Source organism: Choristoneura fumiferana, chromosome Z (genome assembly GCF_025370935.1).
Source record: "Choristoneura fumiferana chromosome Z, NRCan_CFum_1, whole genome shotgun sequence".
Taxonomy (NCBI): Eukaryota; Metazoa; Arthropoda; class Insecta; order Lepidoptera; family Tortricidae; genus Choristoneura; species Choristoneura fumiferana.
Window position 1 is genome coordinate 1,485,931 of NC_133472.1, and position 17,393 is coordinate 1,503,323.

Here is a 17,393-nt window from a genome sequence, read left to right on the forward strand (position 1 = left end):
TTATAGAATTTGTTTACCGTACAACGGCAAAACTTACTAGACACTGGCAAAATTGTCGTCCAATGGACGGAGCCATATTTTTCTAAAAAAACAACCAAATTTCTTCGGGAGAGTTCTTATTTCTCGTGCTATCTCAATTACTTTTAGCTTGGGTTTATCATAGTACAGCCGTAAATTTATCATTTTCTCATTTCACACTAAGTAAAGTTCCATAATACGGTATTTGCCTATTGTTTATTTACTTTATAAATTAAAACTTGACAATGCATGTAATCGAACAGAAAAACAATTTTTGAGACATATTCAAATAAATCGTCACCGTCACCGTCGCCGTGTCGTATACGACATCGTGAGAGTGGCGGGAAACCGGTGGATGCAAGTGGCAAGTTGTCGTTCATTGTGGCGTTCTAAGGGGGAGGCCTTTGTCCAGCAGTGGACGTCTTCGGGCTGATGATGATGATGATGATGATGATTCAAATAAATAAAAAAATAACAGAGTTGTAAAGGTTTGAATTTCAAGATTAGACAGAGCAAGACTTACATGCTGCATAGAGAAAAGCGTTTTAGCAAGAGACAGATCTGTAGATTAAAAAAAAATCGCTATAAAAATTCAATTTTCATCAATATTTTTTATAATAATAAGCATAAAGGATATGGAAAATTCAACAGTTTATTGGATATGAAAGTGTCACTCATTGAACACAACTGATTGTCAGTTCGGGTGCCGTCGTTTTCCGATTGAGATCCGACTTTTCCCGACGTTAAACCATTGTACTCTACATCTATACCTATACTGGATCGGTACACCTTTTCAATGACCCAATCACCATAAAATTTATAGGTTGAGGTGGACTCCCGATGGGGGGCCCTATCCCTGTCTCAGAGCGACTGCGATGGCACGGCGCCAACATTACAAATGTATGTACTGCTTTATATCAAACGTTTTTAACACGTGTTGATAAGAGCTCGTTATTTAGGCGATGTATGGGCGTTACCGCGTACGGCGCGAGATGAAAGCGAACGTGTAATACACACATGTTAATTTTTAATACAAGCTTCTTTGCTGCCTGTACTATTTGTTGACTGTACTTGTAGTGTCATCCCAACTACATTTTCGTATTAAATTTCAAGTCGATGCCATTAAGCGTTGAGGAGTTCCGTCCTGCGGACACGATTCCGACTGGACCACCAGAGGGCACGTATATGAATATCGAAAATTAATATATCCTCTTGTTCTGAGAGGAGGCCTGTGCAGTGGGACGTATATAGGCTGGAAGGGATGGAATATATCTGAAGTTATAAAGTCGATGGTCTAAATATCGAAAGTAGGTTTCGATATTTTGAGCGTCGATGTCACTACCAGATATTGTATTGCCATCAAATTTACTTACTTAAGTACCTATGTTAAAATGTAAGTCTATCCGATCACTGGATGTGAGTCAAATTTAAGTCGCAAGATTTAACCCGCAGATACAATTGCAAGTTAAATAAAACGAAACTATTCGCCTTTATTCGTAGGGGGCAGGGCAAAGGCAGTAGGACCACGTGGCCAGAGGGTGCTGTCACATCTGTAATGTTAAATTCCTGAACATGGCCACTGCTTCGCAGGTGTGTGCGTGTTCACTAGGAGGCTTTTCTTCGCCGTGAAGCCCTGTTAATATTAAAATCAGGGATTTGATCCCACGATCCTCTGCTTAAGAGACCAACAAACCACTGGGAAACCACTTTTTCACCCTTCGGAGCTTCCAACACCTTCCTTTTCCGCGGTTGCAGTCCACCTGCTTTAATATCTGCTACGGCGGAGCGTGCAAAAATATCCGGCACATCCTACCGGCCCTTGAAATGTAGTCGTAACAGATTTTTATGAACGCTTTGTTGTCAATGATCCGTGTGATGTCTGGTTAGAATTACACCTCTCCATTATCTCTCCATATCGTAAGAGGCGACTGAGGATATATATATATTTCATTGTTATATTCTTATACTTGTAAGTTCTAATTATTCAACAAACCTTCTGACTATTACAAACACTATAAATGACGAAACTATAAAGGGTTCCGTTTTTGCCATACCGGCTCCGCAACCCTAAAAAGGAATACCCAAATAGGCGCAGCCGTTCTAAAGCGATGCCGTGAACAAACATTATTCTAAATAAATAAAAAAACACCAGATACATAGATGGATGCGAAAGTTTGTGTGTGTGTGTGTGCGCGTGCGCGTGTGCGTGTGTGTGTTTTACACTTTAAAACTAAAGCGTCTGGTCAGTTTTGCACAACAAAAACACTGGCTAATTTTTCATTCCAGTATTTCCCCAGGATTGTTAAATCTCTCTAAGTCTCAACCGCTGCGTCTAGAGAATATTCGTGAAGAGTCTTAGACCACTATACTTTTTGGGCTCAGTAATGAATATTGGTTCACAAATACAAATACAAATAGTTTATTTGTTCAACACGGGTAAAATTGTATATAGGCACAGATCTTAAGTATATAAATATTACATCACCATGTTGGGCCATAGGGCATACAAAATCTTAACTAATAATGGGCTGCCACCACGGAGTTGTGCAGTTACCATTAATTAATTGCATTCTGACAAAAACTCATTAACCGTATAATATGCTTTGTTCACTAAAAATTTTAACAGTTTGGTTTTGAAATTAGTCATACCCTCTATAAATAAAATAAATATCATGGGACACTTGACACCAATTGACCTAGTCCCAAACTAAGCAAAGCTTGTACTATGGACACTAGGCAACGGATAAACATACTTATATAGATAAATACATACTTAAATACATATTAAACATCCAAGACCCGAGAACAAACATTCCTATTATTTATACAAATATCTGCCCCGGCCGGGATTCGAACCCGGGACCTTAAGCTTCGTAGTCAGGTTCTCTAACCACTCGGCCATCCGGTCGTCTATATTTCTTACTTGATCCGGAGCCTTATTATAAATTTTTGGAGCCATCCCAAGTACACTTTTCCTATAAAACGCTGTTTTGGATGGCAAGGAACGCATTTGATTTCTAAGGCGTATACTCTTAAAACTATGAAATAAGTGCAGATTACTTATTCACAAAGATTACAGTCAGTATGCCTAATTTTTTAAAGTATGGTTCACGTAAGCGAATCTGCGGGAAAACACTAGCAACCAGCAACGCTATATTCATTGGTCGGATACTCCAATGACTTCGCAAAGGATGTGGGCACGCGCAATCATCAGGGCTAAAAGCGCATGAAAAAAGAATAGCGGGAAAAAATTACATTTCTATTGTTGCTTAAATTTGGTCCAATTTTAAGTACGTATACACGTGATCTATGTGAAGCACGTGAAACTGAACTCATATTTAATACTGAAGTTCAAAACTAGTTAAAGCCTGACCAGAAATATATGACTATTCGCCTGTTGCGGAATTTCTTTGGAACTAATTTCCTACACTGGCAATAATTTTAATGATTTAAAATTATTGTGGCGGTTTCTTTAAACAATAACAAAAAATGCCCAAAAACGATTAGTAGTCAACAACAGATCATTACTAATGTTTATAATAAACTACTGAAAAAAAAAACGCTTGGGGAATAAAACTATTTCACTTCAAAACCATTCCAAATTAACATCAGAGCTAACAGGTAAACGTAGAAAAGTCAAGATGTCATTGTTCCGACTATACTGAACTCATCATCATCATCATCATCATCCCAGCCTATATACGTCCCACTGCTGGGCACAGGCCTCCTCTCAGAACAAGAGGGCTTGGGATACTGAACTATTGCCATATAAATAAGAACATACCTCGTTGAGTTTCTTGCCGGATTCTTCTCAGCAGAGGTTTTTCCGAACCGGTGGTAGATTTTTTTTGACATTCATAAGTGCTTGTTATAGCCTAAATTGAATAAAGATATTTTGACTTTGACTTTGAATAATAGCGCTCTCTTGACAATAGTCATATATTTTTGGTCTACCTTTAGAGACAATTCATCTAAAAGTACAAAGCAGCCGGTCTAAATAGCACGTGGTTCTAACCTGTTCGTGTCGAAAACTCGAAAAAACGTAGATTAGGTTTAGGTTAGAGTTGCGTCAAGGCGCGCCAGCCACGAGGAATAGGCCAACTTCGGCTTGGACTCAACGATGAACGGAGACCGACCAGACATTCGGGGAACTATTTAGACCACTTTGCCACTTAGACCAGTTGCTTCTTAGAACACCTGATTTTTAGACCACTTTCCACTTGGACCAGTTGCAGTTGTTGTTCTTAGAACACCTGATTTTTAGACCACTTGCCACTTAGACCAGTTGCTTCTTAGAACACCTGATTTTTAGACCACTTTCCACTTAGACCAGTTGCAGTTGTTGTTCTTAGAACACCTGATTTTTAGACCACTTGCCACTTAGACCAGTTGCTTCTTAGAACACCTGATTTTTAGACAAAGTATGGCACTTACAAACGACAGCCCTGTAAGAAACGAGTCATGCGATCGGCGCCGGCGCCGCGATAGCATGCTAATGTGGGCCGGCGTAATCGTCAGGACCTAGTTTACGTGAACAGCACGCAACTTGCACAAGGGAGACGGCAATGCCACTTGATTTAACCAAACAAAATCACGCCAATGACAGGATCGAATTACGGTTCCATAGTGACCAGAAATCATAATGTCATGAGCTGAAAACAGCTCACGTTTTGAGAGTTTTCATAACATGGACATACCCTGTCTTTTAATGGTAGTTATCCCATGTGTAATTTTCGGCCGGGGCAGATATTTGTATGAATATACGAATGTTTTTCTCGGATATTGGACGTTTTATATGTATTTAAGTATGTATTAATTTATCTATATAAGTATGTTTATCCGTTGCCTAGTATCCATAATACAAGCTTTGCTTAGTATGGAACTAGGTCAATTGTTGTCAACTCTCCTGTGATATTTATTTATTTAACTTTCTGAATGAACAGCAGACGTGCACAGTATTTTTATTATGTACAATTTTGCTCCACTCACATAAATGGATGTAGATAGATATTACTCTAAAGTGGATATAAAACGTAAGAAGAAATGCAGACGTAGCTTTTTTAACTCCCGTTGCAAAAAGAGAGGCGTTATCTGATTACGCTGCCTTACTTATTACTTATTCGTAGGGATTTACATTTTTTTTAAGTTGGTCGTCTACTTTATTTCTGAATGTTAAACAGTCTAACGAGTGCCTTGTCTGTGATCAAACAGACCACTACTAAATTTCACGTCTTCGCCGCCGCGGTATCGATAAAATTATAATTGATTCTCGCTTGACGCTTCCCGGCTACCAATAGATCCAAACTTGAATTGATTGGATTTACATGAAGTTAGCTACGTTTCGTGTTTGCTGGTTTGATATTTGACGATGTACAGTCAGCAGCAAAAGTGGATGCGCGGTTGTGGTGCTCACAATGATCTAAACCTAAACATCTTATTAGCTTGGCAGTAGAGTCGTGAGTAGATCATTTAAAGCACGATAATCGCTCATCCACTTCTGCTGCTAACTGTACCAAACTTGAACGGGAATGGGTTTATTTAGGAGTATTTTCAATGATGGAACCGATAAGATGTTTTTGCTATGTATTATGTTACCCACCCAGTAGACACCACCAATTCGAAAAGGAATCAGAATATTTCCCCGACTAAACGCGACCTTCGCTTCTAATGTATTTTAACCGACTTAAAAAAGGAGGAGGTTATCAATTCGGTTGTATTTTTTTATGTTTGTTACCTCAGAACTCCGTCATTTGTGAACCGATTTCAAAAATATGTTTTTCGTTCGTATAGGAATACCTTCAGTTAGGTCCCGTAAGCACCAAATCAGGATCTGATAATTGGATCCTAAGAAAATCGAGGGAACTCTTCAAATACTGTAGGGACACCTATGGTAATTTGGATATATTTAGTAGTAAAGGAACTCGTGCATTTGCTCTTGAAATTCATCATTTGGTGAAGTGGAACTGATGATGAACACCACAGTTGACCACCGGAGCTACTCAATAACAAGTATTTCACGGGTTGGATTTCAACTACTTTAACAGACTTGCCAAGCAATTTATGCTCGTCGTAATGCATATGGTGAAATGGAACGGGTGGTGAAGGACCAGAACTACTCAACAATGAACGTCTCTGCATCGGAAAAAGCAATATTTCGTAAAAGGCGACGAGCAGTTAACATTAGACTATAGCATCTTAGATTACTAACAAAAGAAAGCGCGAAAACAAAATTATACAACAAAAAAAATTACCATTACAGAAAACCATGAAAATAATTTACCAGTTATAGGTAGAGTCATTCGCGATCTTACAATGTCATTAATGTCTAATTTTGTCAAAATCACGCGTCTTCGTGGATGGCACTAGGTATACCAACTAGTTTGAAGTCGGTGCCTCAGGGGGAGTGATTGAAGCCCAATATATAGGTAGACGACTATAGGTCCACTCCTGCTGGCTCGTGCTGAAGCACCGACTTCAAACTGTTAGAAAATTATTTTCATGGTTTTTTGTAGTCGGTTCAGTTTATTGTTATATTTTTTTTCTGTGTATCGAATATGTTTAAATAAATGTTTCTTTCTCTCTCTCTCTCAGTCAGTATAGGCTAATAATAATATTCGTTCATAATCCTAACTAATATTATAAATGCGAAAGTGTGTGTGTGTGTGTTTGTATGTTTGTCCGTCTTTCACGTCGAAACGGATCGACTACATTTTATCCCGGAAAATGCAGAGTTCCCGAGGGAGCAGCGCGCGATAACCGAATTTCACGCAGGCGAAGCCGCGAGCGAAAGCTAGTAATAATATAATACAACGTTTAATGTTCTGGCCAAGCATGGGGCAAGTCACTCGAGTTTCACGTAAACACGCTATATTAGTGCTCAAAGGCAATTTCCAAGCACAAAGGCATCAAAAGGGAATTCCCCGATTCTTAACAATAAGAACGTTACATTAGCTACGTTTACTTAAACTTTGTCACTCGGTATTTCAGGACTTTTATCGGAACATATCGGATATAATAATTACAAGAAATAAATTCATAGCTAAATGCCATATTTATTATGACATATTTCGGCACAAAATATATATTATATTTCAATTTGAAAATCGATGAGGTTCATGCAATATACTTAATGGGCTTGGCGACACAAAAACTTTATCTTTACAAGCTATGCTTACTGACTTTGGGACTAGGTCGAGTGTCCCTAGATACTTATACATATATTTAAATAGCCATTACTAGATTTTATTGAGGGATTTCGCCGTTGTATTACCTATATCTAGATCGATTCACGCATCACTAAAATGAGGAACTAGATTCGATTCCAAGCACTAGCTTTACTTTTCTGGTTTTCCAGCGTGCTCTACTTAAGTTGCTGTATAATTTAGAAAATGAAATCTCATTTAAAATAAAAGGATTTCGTAAGTGCCTCCTATATATGTACTTATAGACTGAAGATAACAAAAGTTTAGGGACGTCTTATTTCTTTTACGATACTGCGCCCCCTCGCTCATCAACGTGTCCTCAACCCACACTTTTATCTCCTCGACAAATAGTCAAGTACCGAGTTCGGCGACTAGTCAGCCGACTCGTCGTTACACCGATCGCGCCATCGGTAAGGACATACGATTCGAAACCGAATTGCGAATAGATACATGGGTATTTTAGCGAGTACTGCCTTTTCGCAACGTAACGTTCGGCAACCTGTTTCATTTCGCAACTTTTCATTTCGCAAACTCTAAAACTGTAAATATTTCAGGATTTATTTCAGGGCCATCGTGTAGAACCCTTTAGGTTAGGTTAGGTTAGTTTTATAAAAATCCTGAAATATTTACAGTTTCATAGATATTAAACAGTTGGGAAATGAAAAGTTGCGAAATGAAACAGGTTGCCAAACGTTATTCGCCGAAACATTAGTAAACCGTATTTTAGTAACGTTTTCCTAAATTTTTGTCGCTACAAACCAAACGTTTCAAAAGAGTGTAAACGCGTCATAGGAAAACCGCCGTAAGCACGACCTGTAGTAACAACTTTGTCTCGGTCGGTACCTAAGCCAATAATTGTTTTCATCAAAGAAGCCACTGGGACGATTATTGTGAAAAAAGGTTTTACCGCAGGTCAGGCTCATAGCAGTTTGTCTATAATTGTCAAATATTTTAAGACTGGTCCGTTGTCGATACACTACGGTAGAAGCGCTGTCCATATTAATCGAAACCTTAACGATCTAAAAGGGCACAGACGATGCCTGCATAATTGGAGAAAAATAAATGGGAAATAAAATAAAGAAAGAACATTTGAACAGGGATAATGAATCTCTCTTTTGCATGGAATCCAGTCGGCGTTGAGTATGTATCTTCGGATAAAGCGCAGGATGTTGGAGTGTTGTATGTCGAAGTGAAGTGACAGTACAGGAAAATCAGGTGCGTGAAGTTCTAACACAGAAATAAATAAGTTCAGTTCGAAATAAATATACAAGAATTGCTCATTAAAATATATTAGATTAGTAGACGAGATACGCTGGCAATCTAGAATCGTGTATCGTGATAAATAGTAACGCTCAATCACTACAAACCCAATAATAAGATAATATAGATATGAATAGGAACATCGGATCTCTCTTCCATGCATCGGGTCAGACGAGCTCATTGAGAATCGATTATACGACATCCATTTATTGTTACTGGCACATGCGTGTGGTCGTACTTTGCAAGCGCGGTCTTGCTCGCAACACACATGGTTCAGAATTGAAGTGAAGCACTAGCGACAAGCGACCACGTAGGTACTTAGTATTCGGTGGTAATATAGGTGTGCAAGTTTTAATGACCCGTATTTGATCCCTATCTCACCTGATGTAAAGTGCGATGAGGCCAAAGGTGTATCTTACTGATTCAATAACGATCCCTAGGATTTATTTATCAGGAAATACAGACGACTGCATCATGTTTACTGCATCTTTTCTTCTGACTGTGCTCTTTGTTGACTGGGCTGGTACCATCAGCCAAATATGTGGTCTACCACCCTAAAGTTGATAATCGTTTACATGTCATAAAACAATACCTAATGCCATAGGAAATTGTTCAAAAATTGTTGTGTGAGTTGATCACTCATTTGGCTGATTGTGCCTTTCTATCCAACACCTAGAATTTGATCAAAATTAACTTGCAAGACTTGAAGTAAAGAACTACCGAAATACACAGTTTTTTTTAATATCCGTTAACTTCGGCAGACGACTCAGTTTATTGATATGAACTACCTGATAATTAACTTTTTCGCGAATTCCCGCTGACGCTTATATTAGTAAATATGAAAGTGAGAGGGACGGTACTATACGAACTTCGATTTTCGAATTTCATAGTAGCCCCTCAGGCACGTCGTGCCCAGCATGACGTAATACCTCCGCAATATGATGCTCACAGGCTGCTGATTACGTGTCATGCTAGTGTTAGTGACGCGCGGCGCCGTGAGCACGTCTGCAAATATTGTAGACTAGCAGACTGAGACAATGTCAATGTCGTGTCATTGCGAGGTCATTGGCTTTGATACGTAGGGGATAAAGGTCACCGCTCATTACAGCCACCCGGCACCCGACCAGCACCGCCTCGCCTCGAGCGGTTAGTATTCTTCATATGGATTTGTATGGGCAGCGCTCACTAAATCAACTCCGTAGCGTCACCGGATCGCCTCAATCGCGAGGTTGCCACGAGCGGACGGCGAGTGGACCGCTCGCTGCCCGCACGCTAGCGGTGCGGCGCTCTCCACCCCACCGCCACCCCCCTTCATCCCGAAATGCGTGGACCACCTGTCGATAACGACAAAGTCGAGGCGGTCCTGGTCGGATGCCGGGTGGCTCTAATGGGTTGTAACCTTAAGGCTGGAACTGCTTAGGACGAATAAAAACGAAAAACAAAACAAGTACAAGTCGGACTCGCGCGCCTAGGGTTTCAAACAATTTTGTAGATGTATAATATATCGTGTAAGGCGAATCGCTCTCTTAAGTAAAATATATGCAGTGAGTGATGATTTTATATGGTTGGTTACTAAAATTATACATAACAGCATGCATACTTAAATACAAATGAACACTCAAGACATTCGTATTTTTTATACAAATAGCTACCTGGACCGAGGCTCGAACCCCGGACCTCAAGCTTCGTAGTCAGGTACTTTAACCACTGGGCTATACGGCTGTAACTTCATATTTTGTTAGTTTAATTGGCAAAAGAAAAAAAAACGTGTCCGTTATATTTTTTTAATCTACCACTACCCACAACAGCGTATCATGCCGTGACCGTAATAGGAACGTGCCAGGAACGGAATATCAAGCGCACAGCGACGGTTGGTTGGGACACGTACGTGGGCATAGTCTCATACCTTTCAATACAAAGAATATAAAATACCACGAGCGGGACTTATCTATCAAGCTAACACACGAGTAATATTTAGGTACGTCGACGTTTCAGCAACATTACAGTGGCCGTGGTCACGAGTAGACTGAAGTATGGGGTGTCAAGTCTGCCTAGCACTTAGCAGCGCGAGTCCTTCGAGCACTTCAGACACACTTCAGTCTACTCGTGACCACGGCCGGGTGAATATACGGGCGCTTGTACCGCCGTCATTGTTCTCAACTCTTTTTTTATCAGATTTCTTAAGAAATAGGTACAACAAACATCAACATCCGACACATATTGATGAATGTTGACACATGTTGATGTTTGTTGTACCTATTTCTTAAGAAATCTGATAAAAAAAGTGTTGAGAACAATGACGGCGGTACAAACGCCCGAATATTCACCCGGCCACTGAAATGTTGCCGAAACGACGACGTCAATATAACACGTGTGAGTTAGCGTGGTAAGTCCCGTTCGTAGTATTTTGACTGAGTGAAAATCACGAAAGTTTAAAACGTTATACAAATAATATGTTTTTGCGTTGCGTTGCTGTTACGGTCAGAGTATGATACGCTGTAATGGGTAGAGACCTTTAACATAAACTTCTTTTAATATCAACCCGTCAGAGACAGCAGTCCTCCCGTTCAAAGCTCCTTTCAGAGCGACAAAACTTGTCAACATGTTTTCAAAAGCTTAAAGCTAGACAAAGGACTAATGGATTTAGCTTTGTCTATTGAGCTTTCGTAAGTCCATCAACGAATAAGAAAGGGCCTTTATAAATAAACAATTAGACACTGTTATTTATATTTTGTAACTTGATCGCAAAGTCTTCGACGAACAAACAAAATGGTCACCTTATATATTTTGAACTAGCTGTTGCTATCCCGCGAGAAATATGTAAAGGCAATGTCAAAATTTAACTCGGCTAGATTTTACGTACAGACTATATTATACTAGCCTTGACCTGCGGCTTCGCCCGCTTTAGAAATAGCTTATTGCCGTCTTAACTTAACTGTTGTATATTACGCCCGTGCAATTTTTTACACGATTCTTGTTACCATGGCAACGCGATAAATAAATCTCTTAGAGTTTGGCTTGAAAGAACAACGTTCGCTCGCACAACGCCATCAATTGATTGCAAACAAAGTTAACACATCAGTCATCTTGAGAGCCGAGGTACCATCAGCCAAATAAGTGGTCTATCAATTTTTAAACAAGTTCCTATCAAATGAATATGTCGCTAAAGTCGAACTTTCAAGTTGACAGGCACGTCTATTGGCGTTATTGTTTTATGACATGCAAACGATTATCAACATTAGGGTGGTAGACCACATATTTGGCTGATGGTACGTCACCGTTCTTGGACAGTGACCTCTATTCTTGTTTAAACTATACTCAGCGGCACAAAATTTGGCCCACTCTTCATACAAAATTACCAATTATTGCATACATTTGAGGGCCAGATTTACTAAGACTTCGCTGTCCGTCCGTCTGTCACCACGCATTATTTCATGAACCGTGATAGTTTTATAGTTTTTTTGCTAATGTGTAATGAATGTTATAGATGGTACGGAACCTTCGTGCGCGAGTCCGACTCGCACTTGTCAGGATCAGTGGCGTATTTACCAAAGGGCTACACGTGGCAGTGCCCCGGCCCCCCTCAAGCTCGGGGGGTAGGTACACAAGGGATTATTTCCAAGGAACCGGAAAATCTTATAATATCAACAGCTCCAGTTTTAGACTTGATATTTGACACGGGTGTTATTTAAACGCTAATAAACATTTTATATTTATTAAAATCCCGGAACTTGATTCGACTGCCGTATCTGATAGTTTAGGCCATAAAGATTGCACATCGGTCTTTGGAAAGAGACTCGGCTAATTTCGGCTTCGTAGAGCGTTGTCACACACTACTTATGCGACGTTTGTCAGTCGTTGTACAGGTGCAATAGAGTCCGGAAAATATATAATAAAGAGTTGTTGAAACCCAACTTTAAATTGTACCATGGCATCTTTAGGAAAAAGTGGGAACTATCCTCTTTCTAATAGCTGCAACAGTTCTCTATAGATATCCGAAGTTTACATGTCATTAATTTGACGTAAACTAATTAAGTCCATAAAGGTGCAGTATTTATTTGATATAAAACGTCACTTAATAAATACGATGGTTGACGGACGATCGCCAGTGTTCGCAAATCGTCGTGAACAGCCAATTGTCTTTTTCCAAAGACCGATGCGTAATCTTTATCGCGGGTTACTGTAAATAATGCTGGGGGCCTACCATGATCTTTTCATAAACGATCCAAACACAGAGCAGTTCAATTTAGGCACCTAAACTGAATCGTCGAAATTGGTACCACGACGTTTATTTCTCAGAGCTGAGTCTCAATAATTTACAAGTGAATGAAAGACCGATATTGTCTCTGGTCCGAAACTGAAACGCTAAGTCGCGAAAGGGATGCCGCTATATGCAAACCAAATATTGTATACTAAAACCTCTTTATTTTGGAAAACCATAACTCTATGTCATTCCGTGTTCTTAGCAACCGTTGTGTTGATTACAAATAAAATGTTTACGCTGTCACTAATCCACAAGTCTCTTTTCTCACTGAAAAATTAGATTTATCAATGAGGAGTTAAGAAGCACAATGTCTATGAAAAGTTATAAAACTTGAATAAAAGTTTAAAAGTTCTTGAAATTTAAAAATATTCCAAGTAAAACACTTAAAATTCTAAAAGAATTGACAGAATGAGTAACTTATACTGAATCGCTAAATTTGACACTGAAACGATTCAATTCCCACTCAAGTTAAGCGTCATGGTACGAAAACCGCTTGAAGTGAGTGAATGAAAATGTCTGTATCGCTGTCGCTGAACCGTGCTTGAACTGAATCGCAAAAGTAACGTCGTGGTACGAAATAGCGATGCAGTTCAGTTTAGAGCCTAAACTGAATCGTATTAAGAGAGCGTGGTAGGCCCCCTGGCCATTTACAGGTAAAACAATTCACCGTGCAAGCATTTTCAGCGAACCAATCAGCAGTACACGGCAGACCTTCAACGCTCTTCGTAGGTACTTGCCGTTTTCTAAGTCCCACAGCACTCGACTAAGTGGGCCAAGAACGCTGTAAAACGATAATGGAATCGAATTATCTACCGGTACAGAGAGAGTAGGGCCGTTTATGATGCTCCCAGCAATTTGTTACCCAGCCAGTACGTATCCATCCGAACAGTCAAATGAGAAACTGAACTAAGTATAAACAATCACTTTGCTCACTCGTGCAACAAATGTGTATTCATGCAGTTCCTCCACCTCCACACTCACGCACACAAAACACACATACCAAACTGTCATCACTAGCACACTGCTTCACAACCAGAGTTCATCCTCAGTCAACTCACAGAGACAACAGAGGGATTGTAATGTTCATTGGGACCTCCAGAAGTTCGGTCCAATTTTTTTTACCAAAATTCACTTGATTTCAATATTTATTTTTCATTTGAAAAATCTTCGTCAAAATCTGACGTAAGTATTTGATTGAAACATGTGTATAATCTGTAGTAGCGTAGACTAGCGTAGAGATGGTGGAAAATTTGAAATTATAAATATCGATTAATAGCGGATGAGCGATTTTTAATTACTTTCCTTAAAATTAAAAAATAGTTACCATGCAGTAACAAACTCATTTACCAACCTTGGGCAATGACTCATTTACCGACCACGGGTTTCATGAGAAGCACATTAAGGTCGAGGGTTTTATTTGGGGGGTTGCAACCAAGGTAGCCTGCATGTAACGACACTGTTTACGAGCAAGTGTGATGAAAATTGTATTTAATACGAGAGCGAGTGGGACGGTACAGTCACCAGCACCAATATCTGACACAACAAGCGTGCATAAATATCTGATACGACTCTAATTTCGTGTCAGATATTTTTGCACGCTCCGCTGTGGCAGATATTAATGCTGGTGACTGTACAGTCTAGTTCATAAAACGGATACAAAATTCAGATCTATTGTCAAGAAGACGTTAATATCTAAAGGCGTATTATAAAGTTAATTATTATATCATGGACAGGGATATTTGGAAATAATTCCGATCCGCATTAGCGATCCCTTCAAATAGCGAACCTACTGTGTTAAAAATAAAGTTGTGTTAAATAGGTACTTGTGATGTATAGATATCATTTAATAATATTGTGAATCTGTTTAAAAAAATATACCGCGTTTAGTTTCTTGCCGGATTCTTCTCAACAGAGGTTTTTCCGAACCGAATTCATAAGTGCTTGTTATAGCCTAAATTGAATAAAGATATTTTGACTTTTTGACTTTGACTTTAAACTTGTAAGCAAAAATTGGATCAAAAATATCTGAACCCATCTCTACGCCGTTAACAATAGAGTCGCGATCAGATATTTTTGATCAAATTTTGCTCACAAGTTTATGAAGGTTAGTAGGCCCCCGGCAACGGTCGCGGAAAACACCCAAGGCCGTACGGACCCCCACAGACCTGAGCGATCGTGATTCGGTTCCGTAACAAACGTATTTTCCTTTTGTTACGTGACGACCTCGGTCCATCTATTAGCAAATGAATGGATCCAATGGTCGTTGGAGATTACTAGTATTTGACCCGTGTTTTGGAGAGCATCTGGCCCGTGTTTCACTGATAGATAAACAAAACATTAACTGCGAAATTCGAAAATCAAAGTACGTATCGCATCGGCCCGCCGACGCTTATATGTGTTGTTTAATACGTGTAAGAGGTACGGTACGATACGAACTTCGATTTTCGAATTTCGTAGCAGCCCTGCAGTGGCTAGGGAATCGGATGGGATACCATGAAACTGGATCAATGAGGGCTAATTGACACGCGAAACACCGCTAGATGGCGTTAATATCGTGAGGTCCGTTTGGCATTACGGTCTTTCTTGCTAAGTTTGCCCAAAATTGCAAGTGCTACAAATCAACATAATTGGGCCAATCAACTTTTTTACCCACATTAATCTATCCGCGTCATTTTTCAAACAATTGCATTTTTTTTAAGTAAACATGTTTTTAATACATGCCATCCTACGTAAGTTCAACCTAATAAAGCGTGAAATATCTTGTTGGAAGCTCGATTTTTTGGTAACGCGAGAGACAATTTTGGTAATGCAGGAGACGCCCAAAGTGTCGGTAAAATAGTTGATTGGCCCAATTAACTGTTACTTTGCGAAGTAATTGTTTTAGTTCATAATTAACTCGCTTTAACATAAAGTAATAATTATGTGTAATTATAGCAGTAGCACTAACTCTTGTGGTAAAGATAGCTAGTCAGGCTGGCGGGGTTATACATATTTAAATTATAACTAGATGTTGAATTAAACACTACACGAATACTGCAATAAAAACGTTTAAAACCTTACATATTCATAAGTCCATAACGTGGTGCATAAGAGGGGGAGAGCTCAAATGCCCTGACCTAGTTTTCGAAATCGAATCGAAACTGTACATAAAATAACATAAAACACATGAAATAAACAGTTAAAAAGAAGACAAAGAGAACTAACCAAAGTAAATACATATATAAATGTTACTATAAAAATAAAAAGAACACCCCGTCTCAAAGACGTTATTAGATATTGAAATAAAAAATCCCCCGAGATTTTGCGTGCGCATTTAAAACAATTGAACCTCCTAAGGCCCACCATTTCAATATAAAAAATGACAACGCAATTTAAATCTAATTGTTTCGGGAATAAAATTGAACTGCCCTGGTATAAAACAATAGAGAATCAAATTTTTTTTTTCTCAAAAATGACCGTAAAAGTTGACATTTCAGAAGGTGAAGTGCATAATTTATGGTCAGCTAAAAATTAAAAAGATTGCAGGTGCACTAGCTTGACAATAATGAATTAGCGCGCCTGCAAGCAGTTACATTTTTTTTAAGGCGCGCTTATAGAAGAATTTTCGGTATTTGAGGGGGTGAAGCAGACGACGCGGTGGAGGCGAATGCAGGGCGCCTCGCGCGTCTGTCACGCAGCCCGTTGACGGCCTTATTCTGTTTGTATCCGTATTCTGGTTAATGTGAATTCCGGATTTTTCCTTAAAATTATAATTACACATTTTTTGGTTTAATAAAGAAAATCTTCGTTTAATATGAATAATCTTGGTAATAAACAAATTATTTATGCCTCTTCATGCCCACAGTTTGATTTGTAACGTAGGTAATGGATAGACATTTAGACTGAATAGGTCGATAGATAGATATGACAGATGGCATGCTCTTGTTTCGGAGGCCAAGACCCTCTTTGGGTCCCTGAGCCAAATTAGTTAGTTAGATAGCTTATTAGTCTGGTCAACATTTAGGATACTTTATGTTACGGAAAATAAATATTTTTGGATATAATAAAAATTGCTCTAAATCGGATTCCGCGCGGACGCAGTCGACGGCAACAATTAGTTTTAAATAAATTTATAGCTCTTCCAAAATTGTCTGGAGCATGAAGCGATGCTTTTCTTATTTTCATGACTTGAGAAGTATGGATATGTAGGAGAAAGTTATTTATCTTCAGTCAGAGGAGATTCCAAAGTTGATTGTCTGGAGCATGAAGCGATGTTTTCGCTATTTTCGTCTCTTGAAAAGTATAGATATGTAGAAGAAAGTTCTTTTTCTTCAGAGGAGGTTCTACAGTTATTTTTCATGAAGATTCTTTTTCCCTTAGTGGCATTCCCGAGCTCGACGGGAATCAACAATTTCGGGTAGTAACCAGTCCATATAAAATGAAATTAGTTTGTCTTTCATTTTTTTCCCCAAAATGTATCATCTATAAGTATGATTACTGTTTTGAGGTGATGATTTTCACCACTTCACACAGCAAATATACACTGTGCTCGACACGTGATCTGGTCATACCAGTTACTATTTTGTTAATTTCAGTAGTTTTAGTTTCCTTTTCATAATTCTACATCTGAATTTCGTTTTCTTTGATAATTTTTCAAGTCCATTTCTAAA

The 17,393-nt window shown here is 39.0% G+C and overlaps 1 protein-coding gene across 8 annotated transcripts in view; it reads right to left on the reverse strand.

Annotated features, from left to right (window-relative positions):
* The window catches only part of LOC141434748 (uncharacterized), a 201,254-nt gene that overhangs the window by 123,352 nt on the left and 60,509 nt on the right, over positions 1–17,393 (reverse strand). The window lies entirely within an intron of this gene.